The following is a 12,940-nucleotide window of genomic DNA, read 5'->3' as shown; positions in this document are numbered from 1 at the left end:
ATATTTTAACAATAGTAAAAGCAAGAAAAAAATGTATACCATCTTTGAAACAGAAGCCCTGCCTGAATTCCTGTTGTTACAGTAAGTCTGTCTACGAGTACGAGAGAGAGGGAGAGAGACAGACAGATAGACAGACAGACAGAGAGATATGAAAGAAATGCTTCAGCCAGTATCCACTAGAAATGCTTTCGACTTTGGCTTTCATACTTCCCAGCATGTATGAGTATAGACAGACCTACAGTCCTCACACAATCCAGTCTGGAGCTGGGAAGGAAATTCTTTTTTTTTTTTTTTTTTTTTTGGTTCTTTTTTTCGGAGCTGGGGACCGAACCCAGGGCCTTGCGCTTCCTAGGTAAGTGCTCTACCACTGAGCTAAATCCCCAGCCCCAGGAAATTCTTTTTAACCCACTGCTTTGTTCTGTTGGTTGTTTTGTTTTGTTTTAATAGATTGGCTTTGTGTCTTATAGACTTGCAAGATGATTGCGGCACTTCCTGACATCATGACTCCTTTCTAGGAGGGAAGTGAGTTAAAAATAAAGACAGAAGAAAAGGGACAGTGTCCCAAAAGCCTTTGTAGTGCAGTTATGCTAAAATATGACCAACATGTGTCTGTTTTCTAAGCACCTCTTCCATAACTTCCATAAACTGACTGGTCTAACCTCAGAAACTGAGACTGAACCTGGGGTTGGTTCTGGTTCTTTTTGTCCACGCTGTGGTTTTGTACAAACCTTTCTACCTGTCTTGGTCAGTCTGTTTCCTCAATGTAAAGTGAGAAATTGAAATTGGATTGTTATCTGAGATTCTCTTCTAGTGACAAGTCTGTGATTGCATAGGTTTGCTTTTTGTTTTTGTTTTGCTTTGTCTGTCTGAAGTGCACAAAATCGCTAATTTAAACCAGTTTAAACAACTGGGATTCCCCACATCCCTTTCTTTTCTGAGTCAGGGTCTCATTGTTTCTCAGGCTGGTCTTGGACACATGGATTCAAATAGTTTGCCTGCCCCAGTCATCCACATACCCAAGGACAGAGGCATATATCCCCACACCTAGCTCAGGAAGAGTGTTATCTTACAGAGGAAAGGTGGACAGCTGGGGATCCTGGGATTTCTCCACTCATGAGGCTGTCTGCTCACCTGGTGTGACAGTTTGAATAGGTGACCCCTGTAGGTTCATACATGTGAATGCTTGCCCATATTATTAGGAGGTGTGGCCTTGTTGGAGGAAGGGTTGGGCTTCGAGGTCTCCTCTTATGCTCAGGCTCACCCAGTGCTAACAGCTGTCTCTTCTCGACGGTTAGAGTTCTCAGCTCCCCCAGCACTGTGTCTGACTGCGCAGTGCCATGCCTCAAGCAGTGATAATAATGGTCTAAACCTCTGAAACTGTAAGCCAGCCCTAAGTAAATGTTAGGATTGCCTTGACTGTGGTGTCCCTTCACAGGAGTGAATCTCTAAGACACCTGCCTTCTTATGAAACACACATGCAGCTATTGTGGGTCAGGAGTGAGCGCCTAGATGAGACAAGGTGCACAGGAGTTGGAACACTGTCTCTCCGTTCTCTCTCTCTCTCTCTCTCTCTCTCTCTCTCTCTCTCTCATCTTTATTAACTTGAGTATTTCTTATTTACATTTCGAGTGTTATTCCCTTTCCTATCATCCCCCTAATCCCTCTCCCTCCCCTTCTTTATGGGTGTTCCTCTCCCCATCCTCCCCCCATTACCACCCTCCCCCCAACAATCACATTCACTGGGGTTCAGTCTTAGCAGGACCAAGGGCTTCCCCTTCCACTGGTGCTCTTACTAGGCTATTCATTGCTACCTATGAGGTCAGAGTCCAGGGTCAGTCCATGTATAGTCTTTGGGTAGTGGCTTAGTCCTGGAAGCTCTAGTTGGTTGGCATTGTTGTTCATATGGGGTCTCCCTTCAAGCTCTTTCAGTCCTTTCTCTGATTCCTTCAACGGGGGTCCCGTTCTCAGTTCAGTGGTTTGCTGCTGGCATTCACCTATGTATTTGCTGTATTCTGGGGGTGTCTCTCAGGAGAGATCTACATCCGGTTCCTGTCTGCCTGCACTTCTTTGCTTCATACATCTTATCTAGTTTGGTGGCTGTATATGTATGGGCCACATGTGGGGCAGGCTCTGAATGGGTGTTCCTTCTGCCTCTGTCCTAAACTTTGCCTCCCTATTCCCTGCCAAGGGTATTCTTGTTCCCCTTTTAAAGAAGGAGTGAAACATTTGCATTTTGGTCATCCTTCTTGAGTTTCATGTGTTCTAGGCATCTAGGGTAATTCAAACATTTGGGCTAATAACCACTTATCAACGAGTGCATACCATGTGTGTTTTTCTGTGATTGGGTTACCTCACTCAGGATGGTATTTTCCAGTTCCATCCATTTGCCTATGAATTTCATAAAGTCGTTGTTTTTGATAGCTGAGTAGTATTCCATTGTGTAGATGTACCACATTTTCTGTATCCATTCCTCTGTTGAAGGGCATCTGGGTTCTTTCCAGCTTCTGGCTATTATAAATAAGGCTGCTATGAACATAGTGGAGCACGTGTCTTTGTTATATGTTGGGGCATCTTTTGGGTATATGCCCAAGAGAGGTATAGCTGGGTCCTCAGGCAGTTCAATGTCCAATTTTCTGAGGAACCTCCAGACTGATTTCCAGAGTGGTTGTAGCAGTCTGCAATCGTTCTCTTGAACAGCCTCCAGGCAGCTGTCTTCTTCCACATGTCTGCACAGGATTGGCAAGGAGTATGGAATGAATAACCCACTAGATTAGGCTGACAATTAGACAGATCAGCTATGGTCACACAAACTTTGGGTTGCCAGAAGTTCTAGATCCTTTACTTATAATGGGAGCTGCTTTGGAAAATAATTTTCTTCCAGATGCTGCAGTAAGGTTCACACACATCAAAGCTCACATACGGCTGCCTCATCCCCTAATTCAGCACTGACCACTTCCACCTTAGTAAAGGAAGTAGCTCCCTGGCTGAGTGCTCCAAGAAACAGGGAGAAAGGAAACATAGGCCTAAAAGCATGGGTTCCCTTGGGGTTTGTGCACTGTGACTATGGACTCACTTACGTCCATGTATTAATTTAACAAATATTTATTGAGTATATATACTCTCTCAGGGGCTGATGAAAACCTGTGGTCTCTGGGGATTTAGCTCAGTGGGAGAGCACTTGCCTAGGAAGCGCAAGGCCCTGGGTTCAGTCCCCAGCTCCAAAAAAAAGAACCAAAAAAAAAAAAAAAACCTGTGGTCTCTGATCTTAAGTAATTTACAGTCTTGTGGTTGAAACAGACACACGGACAATTAGAATAAATATTGTTAATGGGAAGAGTCAGGAGGAAGGGATACTTAAACACTGGGTGACATCACAAGGGGAATTGCAACTGACTCAGTGCTCTAGATTCCCATTATATTAATCATGTTATAAAATACGGACAGGATGGTGCATGTGTATATGTGCATATGTCCATGCTTTGTTGCTTGTATGTGTGTGCTTTGCATTTATATGTGCCTGAAACGACATTGTTTCTCCTTTATCACTGTGTATGTGTATATGTGTGTGTATTTGTGTTTCTGTGTATGTGTGTGTATGCGTATGTATGTGTGTATATGTGTGTGTGTATGTATGACTGTGTGTATGCGTATGTATGTGTGTATGTGTGTATATGTGTGTGTGTATGAAGTGTGTGTATGTGTAAGTATATGTATGTGTGGGTGTGTATGTGTGCATGATTGTGTGATTGTGTGTGTGTTTTCCACAGAGGATCTCACCATTTCTCCCAGACTGTTCTCAAGCTCTGGGAACATCCTCTTACCTCAGCCTCCCAAGTGCTGGGATTTACTTTCTTTACCTAAAACTTTTAAGAAAATAAAAATTCTATATGTGGTGTGTGTGCATGTGTGTGCGTGCGTGTGCGTGCGTGTGTGTGTGTGTGTGTGTGTGTGTGTGTGTGTGTGTGTGATTTTTCCACAGAGTGAAATGATAGGGTTGGGTCTGCCCTGTAAGTCTTATAAGTCAGTCTCATTGTTTCCTGTTGTGGGAGCTTTTCTATCCAGTTCCACTGTGCAGTGTTTGCTGATAAAAGGCAGTTCTTTCAGTGAGTTTCTCAGCAAACTAGCACCAGATAATAATGTGTCCAGCACCATGCCATCTGTGTTGGCATAATATCTAGACATGTATATTTTATATATGTATATTATCCCTGTAGCAGGCCTCCTATACATGGTGGGGGTAGATAACAAAGGATTGAAAACTCAGTGTTGTAAAACCAGCATGTAATTTAGGTAGATGTAAGATGTGTGGTCTGAGGACATGGCTCAGTGACAGAGCATCTTCCCGGGCACCTGCAGGTAGAACTGACACAAAGGGCTGGACATGCTGAGTTAATCGTGTATGAAATGTTTTTAAAGGTAAGGAAGGCAGCCACACAAGCAAGCAAGGAAAAGGGGTTATCAAGAAACTGAAATATAAAATGTAAGGGAGGGGGTAGGTATAGCTGTAGAAATTATCTGTAAAATGGAAGGCATGTGAGAAGAAATTCTAAGAATATAAAGCAAAGAAAGATGGTCAGATTAGACCGAAAACGAAGATCGACCTTTATGATGTCTATAAAGGACACACTGTAGATTCAAAGATATAAATACATTGACAGTAAATAGAAGAAAATACAACATATAACCACTTAAAGAGTGACATAAGAGTTGTAGTGGCTTTTAGTGTGAGACATAATCAAATGCAAGGCAGCAGATGTTAGAAGACCAAAGGGCATGCTTCTGATAGCATCACAACAGAGCAGGAAGAATGCTTCTGATAGCATCACAACAGAGCAGGAAGAAGCGATTATAAATTAGATACAACTAAAACACCTTTCCAAACACACTGACAAAACCTCACAGAATTAGAAAGAAAAATAGACTTTATCCATTATATTTGCAAATTTTAAGAATATCCTTCCAAGTCAGGTACCAGTGACTCACATCTTTAATCCCAGCAATTCAGGAGGCAGAGGCAGAGGCAGAGGCAGGCAGATCTCTGTGAGTTTGAGGCCACCGTGACCCACAGAACATGTTTTTGGACAGTCAGAGAGACCCTGGCTTCAAAAACTAAAAGCCAAGTCGAACAAAACAAAAGAAAAAACAAACCAAAAAATAGGCTTCCATTAGCTGACTAACCAGACAGTGTCTCGAGCCCAACATCTTGCCAGCAGGAACGACGCGCAGACACCAGGATCCTTCTGCAGCAAAGCGTTTATTACATCTTGAAGAGGAGAGAGCCGGGGCCCAGAAAGGCGCTGCTTATATACACCCTAGTGCGGCGCGTCCATGCCTGATTGGTCGCTTACCCATGATCTCACTGGCACATCCCGGGGTGGGCAAAGACTTGGCGCGAACACACTCTTGCACATGCGCACACAGCTAGCTTCCTGAAAGGAAGTCGGGCTAGCGCAGCGGAAGCCAGCACCATCTTGTAATGGCGAATGTTATTGCGGCTTTCCACATCTCCCCCTTTTTGTTTTACTAGAATGAGGCTGGTCTAGGCCTCTGTAGTTACGTCCGTCTGCTGTGGCTCCTGTCTTAGGTCGTTTCTCTAATGTCACAGCCACCGGGCCCCGTGTCTTAGATTGGTCTGTGCATGAGGAAAGTTGCCTGTCTCTGGATACCGCAGTGCTGTGTGACAGTAACTGCTAAATGACCTAGGGCGAACTCTACAAAAGAGGCCAGCCAGAAAATGAGTTAGTGGGGAAATCATGATCACCCTATCGCGTGCAATGAGGAAACCTCAGCGATGTAGAAGGGCTGATCAAAGAATCATTGAGTCTCTCTCATCCCAGTGCAATGGATCCACAAATCCATGGGGTGCAAGAGCAGAGAACTCAGATGCCGACTAATTCCTGAGCATAGATAACCAAATTCCAGGGGAGGCCCCTTGTTCAATGGCCACAAGTGCTTGAGTGACAACGACCTTGTCACATTTCTGTTGAGATCTGGGTTTGTAAAACAACCATAGCATGAACACTAATCCACAGCATAGGGCTGCATCAAACAGAGCCACTCCCGATAAGTAGTGGGCACCTCATCTGGTTCTCCAAGGGCCGTAGTCAAGCCGCTCCTATAATAGAATTCCCAATTGTTAGCAACTACTCCAGAAAGTTCACCCACTGTGCTTGCCTAACAATAGACTGGGGGAGGGTAACTCTAGACACTGAAGACACAATGGCTGCAGCAGTAATGGCTGCTACAATAGCAGCGAAAGTAACAAGGTCTTTCCCAGGACAGTTTAGGATCGGTCATTCTTCTCTGGAACAACCAGCAGGCAATGGAACCATGTGTGAGATCTGCACAACCAGGGCAGAGTTCCCCAGTCCACAGCAGCTTCACGCAGATGGCATTCCTGTGAAGCTACAGACTGTAAGATGACAACACCAGTTAAGGCAGCAAGAGTCACCAGGGGAATGAGGGGGGATCTTCCATCTTCCTCTCAGGGCAGAGGAATGACTCCAGGGACCCGAACCATGAGAGTTGAATCTTCATGCAACCAGGATCAGCAAGTCTCAGCAACCACCTCTGGCAGCTGGCATACTCTTGTAGCATCCTCTAGAAAATACACAAACATTCCCTCTTCCCCATAAAAATACCTGGACAGGATCATGCCAATGCAGAAGTATGTCTAGGGTGCCATAAACCTTGGCATCCAAATTTTAAAATTGAAAATAAAAGGAGTATTATTAAATAATTGTATAGCATACAGGGATAACTCCCCCTTTTTATTTATTAAGATATAAACTGTCTAGTATCATTGTCCTCCCTCGTTAAGGGGTCTAGGCAATCCAGTTTGAGTTCTTAAATGTCCTATAAAGGAACAGTACTTAGTGTTCTTAACCACTAAGCCATCTCTCTAGCACCTCACAAACTTTGTTTCCAATGAGGATAACAAAGACCTAAGTCCTCTGGTAAGGTGAGGTACTTAGCCAACTAACATATCCTTAGAAGTTTAAAATTAGTTTTAAATATTCTTTTCTGGAGTAGTGTAACAGCTACTCTCTAAATATTAAAGCTCATTTTGAGAGCAAAGGTTTGTAGTAAAAATTTTTATATACACTGAAAGATTTAAAGTTCTAACTTCTTACATTGAAGAAGCAACAAAATTACATAATATAAGGCTGTTAGCCATTTTTAATGATATCACTTTATGGGCCCTCAAATTATAAGCAAGCTCACGAAATGAAAACTCACAATCGCCAGGACATAAACAAATTGCATAAAAACAATCTTCTAAATCTATCTTGAAATGGCAGTTGGAGTAAGCAAACTGGCTGTAATGTTCTCACAAGTTTCAAAACCTCATCAATCCTTCGTAAATCTTGTAACAATCTCTACCTGTTTGATTTTTTCTCAATTATAAATAAGTTTGAGTTAGTCAATGAAACACTGGCAATCCTTAATCACAATCCTTAAGTTCTCCTTGTAACACCAGAGCACAGCCACAAGGTCACCTGAGTTCTGAGTACCTGACTAGGCAGCTGTTCTTGGGGCAGTGGAATTAGCATCAAAATACAGATAACTTTAGGGCAAACCACAACTTTGGAAAGCAAAACTCAACCTCCAACAAACGATCTAGTCTCCAAAATCCAGTCTCTAAAACACCAAGTCTATCCTTCATGTTACCAAGTTTGACTGTCAATTCCTACATATGAACCCACGATGGTGCGGTCTCCAATACCTCAAAGAGACATTGTCCTAAATTCTTTTAGAAGCCTGGTTTCGAGGATAAGAGTTTCATAAAAATATTGTCTCAATTTAGACCTATTTCCCTAGGTTGGCTCATGCCACATGTTGTCTAGAATGACTTTATCTAAATTACCAGCTTTATGTCAACTTTCTGTTACCAATGTTATACCTTTTTAACCATATCTAATAACTTAAAAGCCAATAGTATATAACCAAGGCATGTAGAGCTTATTTATACATTTAAAACCAATGAGAAACAAAATTGAAGTGGCTACACATGTCTTTAATATTTACACCAAGCACCATTTTTACTTTTCTAGCTATGATTTTAAGAGAAGCACCTTGTCACCTGTTAAGTCTAATAATAAGTCAGGGATTTTTCTAAGAGAAACAGCCATCAACTCCTGTACCAAAGAAGCTGAGGAGCTGCTGGCACCTTTAAGATCAGCTCGTGCAGACGCTCAGCCCCCGGGCAGCTTCTCCAGCTGACCTAGACACCTGGCTACAGGTACAGGGCTCCAAGGACTGATTGAAACTGTTTTTTATTCATTGTTCCTTTTTTGAAACGAGTTAAAACCAAATCAAGGTGTGAACAACTGGCAGATAAAGTTTTCACCATTTTCTCTTTTGAACATGAAACATAAAACATTTAAGCAACGAGAAACAAAAACCACAGACATAAACTGACAGATATGGACAGCTTGGTGCACCAAGGACAGACAATAGACAGAGGGGAAAAAACTAGATGGTGTCCCACCAAAGGGACCCAGATTCCAATAGGAGTCAGCAGAGAGGTAGGATTTCCCCTTTCCCACCACTTGTACAGTGACCATCCACTCGAGTGGAGTTGATATGGACGATGGATTGTCTCAATTCTTGGACTAGTCCATCAACGTGTTGAAACCAAATTCCTGTAAGATACTGAGATATATTACGGGATATCTGAGCAGCGCGACTGACATTCACAAATGGTATGGAAGTGAAACACAGTCCTGAATAAAATACAACTCTGAAGACAAAAGTTTAGAATTGAGATATCTTTTTGTTTGATTCTCCTGAATAAATTTTTTAGGCGGTTTACCTCTATCAAATCTGACCAGTATGACTCTGTGAAGTTTCCAGAGCCTAATCCCACCTTTTACAAGCACAAAGACAAAATTTTTCTCCCAAAATATTGTGTTCCTTTATCTCCTTTTCTTTTCTTTTTTTCTTTCGAGACCTTTTCTCCCTCCGACATACTTTCTTGTTGTTCTGCAAGGACCCTCTGACCTGTCCTAATGGCTGTAATGGCTTCCCACACAAAGAAAAAAATAAACAAAATTACCAGCCTTGCCCACAAAGGATCCATAACTTTCGGTTTCTTCACAGTGGCTCTCCACCTAGGCCCATATCTTTCTTCTTCATAGCGAGCTGCCTCATCTTCTAAATCCTCTTCCTCAGAGGGGCTAAGCTCGTCTGTTTCTGAACTATCAAGCCCCAAAGCCTCTAACTCCTCTACTGGATAAAGGCTTTTCCTTTTCGGGGCTTTCTCCTCTTTTCCCTGTTTCTCTCCCGGGGCGTCCTTTCCCCTATCTCTCGCTTCCTCGGATCCAAGGTCCTTGGAAGGGCCTTTTTTCTTATGTGCACCTTTTCTCTTTGAGCTCTTTAATCTTTCATTCCGCTCTGTTTCTGACATGCTGTATCAAGACCAAACATGCCTCTCAGAGCTTACCTGCAGTTCTGGACCCTCTCCGCAAACGGAGGCTCTCCTCAGCGCCGGCGATGGTGAGGCGTTTTTTTTTTTGTGGGTTTCGGCACCATATGTCGCTCGCCCAACGTCTCACCAGCAGGAACGATGCGTAGACACCAGGATCGTGCAGCAAAGCGTTTATTACATCTTGAAGAGGAAGAGAGACCCAGGGCCCAGAAAGGCGCTACTTATATACACCCTAGTGTGGTGCGTCCACGCCTGATTGGTCGCTTACCCATGAGCTCACTGCCACGCCCCTGGGTGGGCAAAGACTTGGCGCGAACACTCTTACACATGCGCACACAGCTAGCTTCCTGAAAGGAAGTCGGCTGGCACAGCGGAAGCCAGCGCCATCTTGTGATGGCAAATGTTTTTGAGGCTTTCCACAAGACAGAGAGTCAGTGAGGATGCAGAGGCCATGGTTAACACCAACTTGATATGATACACACAGCACAGTTCAACCAACAACAGAGGGGTGGACATGTAATAGTTCCCACGTATTATATTATAGTTGAAAATTACATCTCCATACATTTAAAACATTGTAACCACAAGAGGTATTGACAAAGAAAGATTAAATTAGAAATTGAAAATAAAAAAACCAAACCGTAGCTAGCTCTGTAGCATTTGTAAAGTAAATGCAGCGTGAACTGAGGGAAACGTCGTGAGGCACTGGAAAACATCTAGAACTGAGCCAGATGGCCACAGACAACATGGAAATTATGGTTGCAGCTTAAGTTGGCAGAAAGGATAATTTATAGTTTTGAACACTTTTACTAAAAATCTGAAATCAACAGTATAACTTTTGCCAGAAATGGACAAGGAAAAAAGACCAATTCAAACATAGCATAAATAGAACATAGGAAATGATAAAGGGTCATATAGAAACTAACACAAGGAGGAAAAGACCAGGAGAAACCAATAAAATAGAAAACTGACTTTTGAAAAGGGGCCACAAAATATATCAAACTTTAGGTAAATGACAAAGGGGGAAATAGAAGATTCAAAACAGCGAGTGGAGAGCAGGTTGGAAGGAAAAGGCTTGTGAGGACATAGACAACTTCATGTGAGCAATGAGGTGATTTAGGATAGGAAATGGTCAAATTTCTAAACAGACACGTTACCAAAACACATTTAATAGAAAAAATTAACCTTAATAAAATTAAAAATAAAGACATTGAATTAGTTATTTAAAAATTCTCAAAACAAACAAAAACCAAACAACAGTTTAAAAAAATGACCTACAAAAGTCTCTATGGCTTTATTAGTGCTTTTTTAATTTAAAAAATCTAAAAATCTTTCAAAAATATTGTAGATCAGCTTCTACTTAATCTTTTGATTACAATACTAACCTAGCATCAGAAAAAGACATCATAAGAAAAGTATTCCAGACCAGTATCTATTTTAAAAAATTTATTTTTCCTTTCTATGTATGAGTGACTGCTTTTGTGTGTGTGTGTGTGTGTGTGTGTGTGTGTGTGTGTGTGTGTGTGTGTGTATGTGTGTACTGTGAGCATGCCCAGTGCTGGTGAGGCCAGACACGGCATCAGATTCCCCTGGAATGGATTAGCAGGTGGTTGTGAGCCGCCATGCAGGTTCTAGGAACTAATTTCCAGTTCTCTGCTAAAGCAGTCAGTGCTCTTAGTCACTGAGCCATCTCTCCAAGTCCAGTCACACACACACACACACACACACACACACACACACACACACACACACCTCTGATGAATGTTTGCTTAAATGTTTGGACCATTGAAAACAGGAGATAATGGGAGATTGATATGTAATAGATTCAGGATTTCATTTGGGGATGATTGGAAGCTTCTGGTGATGAATGACTGTGACAACTGGTTAATAACATAGATTTCTCTAATGACACAAAACAGTGAATTTAGAAATGACTAAATGGTAAGTTTTTTTTAAGATTTATTTATTTATATGAGTACACCGTCGCTGTCTTCAGACACACCAGAAGAGAGCAACGGATCCCATCACAGATGGTTGTGAGCCACCATGTGATTGCTGGAAATTGAACTCAGGACCTCTAGAAGAGCAGTCAGTGCTCTTAACCACTGAGCCATCTCTCCAGCCCAAATGGTAAATTTTATACTGTGCATCCTTTTAAAATTGAAAAACAAAAATAGGAAAAATAATATGAGAATGAATAACCTATTGTTACAATTGTCAGACATTTAAAAAGATATTCATCGGGGCTGGTGAGATGGCTCAGTGGTTAAGGGCACTGACTGCTCTTCCAGAGGTCCTGAGTTCAATTCCCAGCAACCACATGGTGGCTCACAACCATCTGTAATGGGACCTGATGCCCTCTTCTGGTGTGTCTGAAGACAGCTACAGTGTACTCATATATGTGAAATAAATAAATCTTTAAAAAAAAAGATATTCATCAGTGATGACAAACAGATACTGGAAAAGAAACAACATGATTAGCCATTCTAGAGATGGAAACCAAAACCAAGAGACCCACAGTCACCCACTAGCACGGCTGTAACTGATTACAAAACTCAGCATTAATGATCGTGTGGAGATTGGTATCTCCATATGTTGCTAGTGGGAATATAGAATTATATAAGTTGATGGTTTTTTAAAATGTAACCATGGGGTTGGGGATTTAGCTCAGTGGTAGAGCGCTTGCCTAGGAAGCGCAAGGTCCTGGGTTCAGTCCCCAGCTCCGAAAAAAAAGAACCAAAAAAAAAAAAAATTAAGATGTAACCATACACTCAGCATATAACCTAGAAAAGTCACTACTATCTAATCAAGAGAGACTTGCATACAGGTTTGTATCACAGCATCATCAGTAATAGCTGGTCATGAACAAGTGGGCAAGTCACTGAGGTGACTCCATGTAGTGCATTGACAGAGCAGAACAAGCATGCAGGTCCTGTACATGTGACAACATGGGTCACATTAACTGCTCAGGGGATATAATTCCACCATTTCCCCTTCCCAGTCCTCCAAGTCCTCCCACATATCTCTCCTTCCCTCACTCTTTCAAACTCACAGCCTCTTATTTTCTTTAATTACTGGTGTGTGTGTGTGTGTGTGTGTGTGTGTGTGTGTGTGTGTGTGCCCTGCTAAGTCCACATATGTTACTGGTTGGGCAGTGAACATTAGTAGCTTCTGTAGCTGCTGTGTCATGGTGACTGATATAAACAACTGGGAAGGAGGAGGAGGAAAGGCCACCACTGAGTGACTTCAGCCCATAGTTCTTGGTGAAATTGATTCCAGGCCTGTGGTTAAAGCACACAAGGTAATTTTCTAAAATACTTGTTTTATCATGTTTGTGTATGGATATGTATGTGCACATATGTTCAGGCTCCTTCAGAGGCAGGAAGAGGGCCTTGGATCCTCTGGAACGGAAGTGATAGGTAGTTTTGCATCACATGCTTTGGATCCCGGGACTGAACTTGGTTCCTCTGAAGCACAAGCTCTCAACTACTGAGTCACCTCTTCAGATGC

The 12,940-nt window shown here is 42.3% G+C and overlaps 1 long non-coding RNA gene across 2 annotated transcripts in view; it reads left to right on the top strand.

Moving 5' to 3' along the window:
• LOC102555040 (uncharacterized) overlaps positions 1 to 12,940 on the top strand; it is a 126,269-nt gene that overhangs the window by 32,613 nt on the left and 80,716 nt on the right. The gene's annotated exons all lie outside the window — the stretch shown is intronic.

This window comes from Rattus norvegicus, chromosome 5, assembly GCF_021556685.1.
Source record: "Rattus norvegicus strain SHRSP/BbbUtx chromosome 5, alternate assembly SHRSP_T2T, whole genome shotgun sequence".
In the NCBI taxonomy this organism is placed as follows: Eukaryota; Metazoa; Chordata; class Mammalia; order Rodentia; family Muridae; genus Rattus; species Rattus norvegicus.
This window is presented reverse-complemented; position numbering and strand designations above follow the sequence as displayed.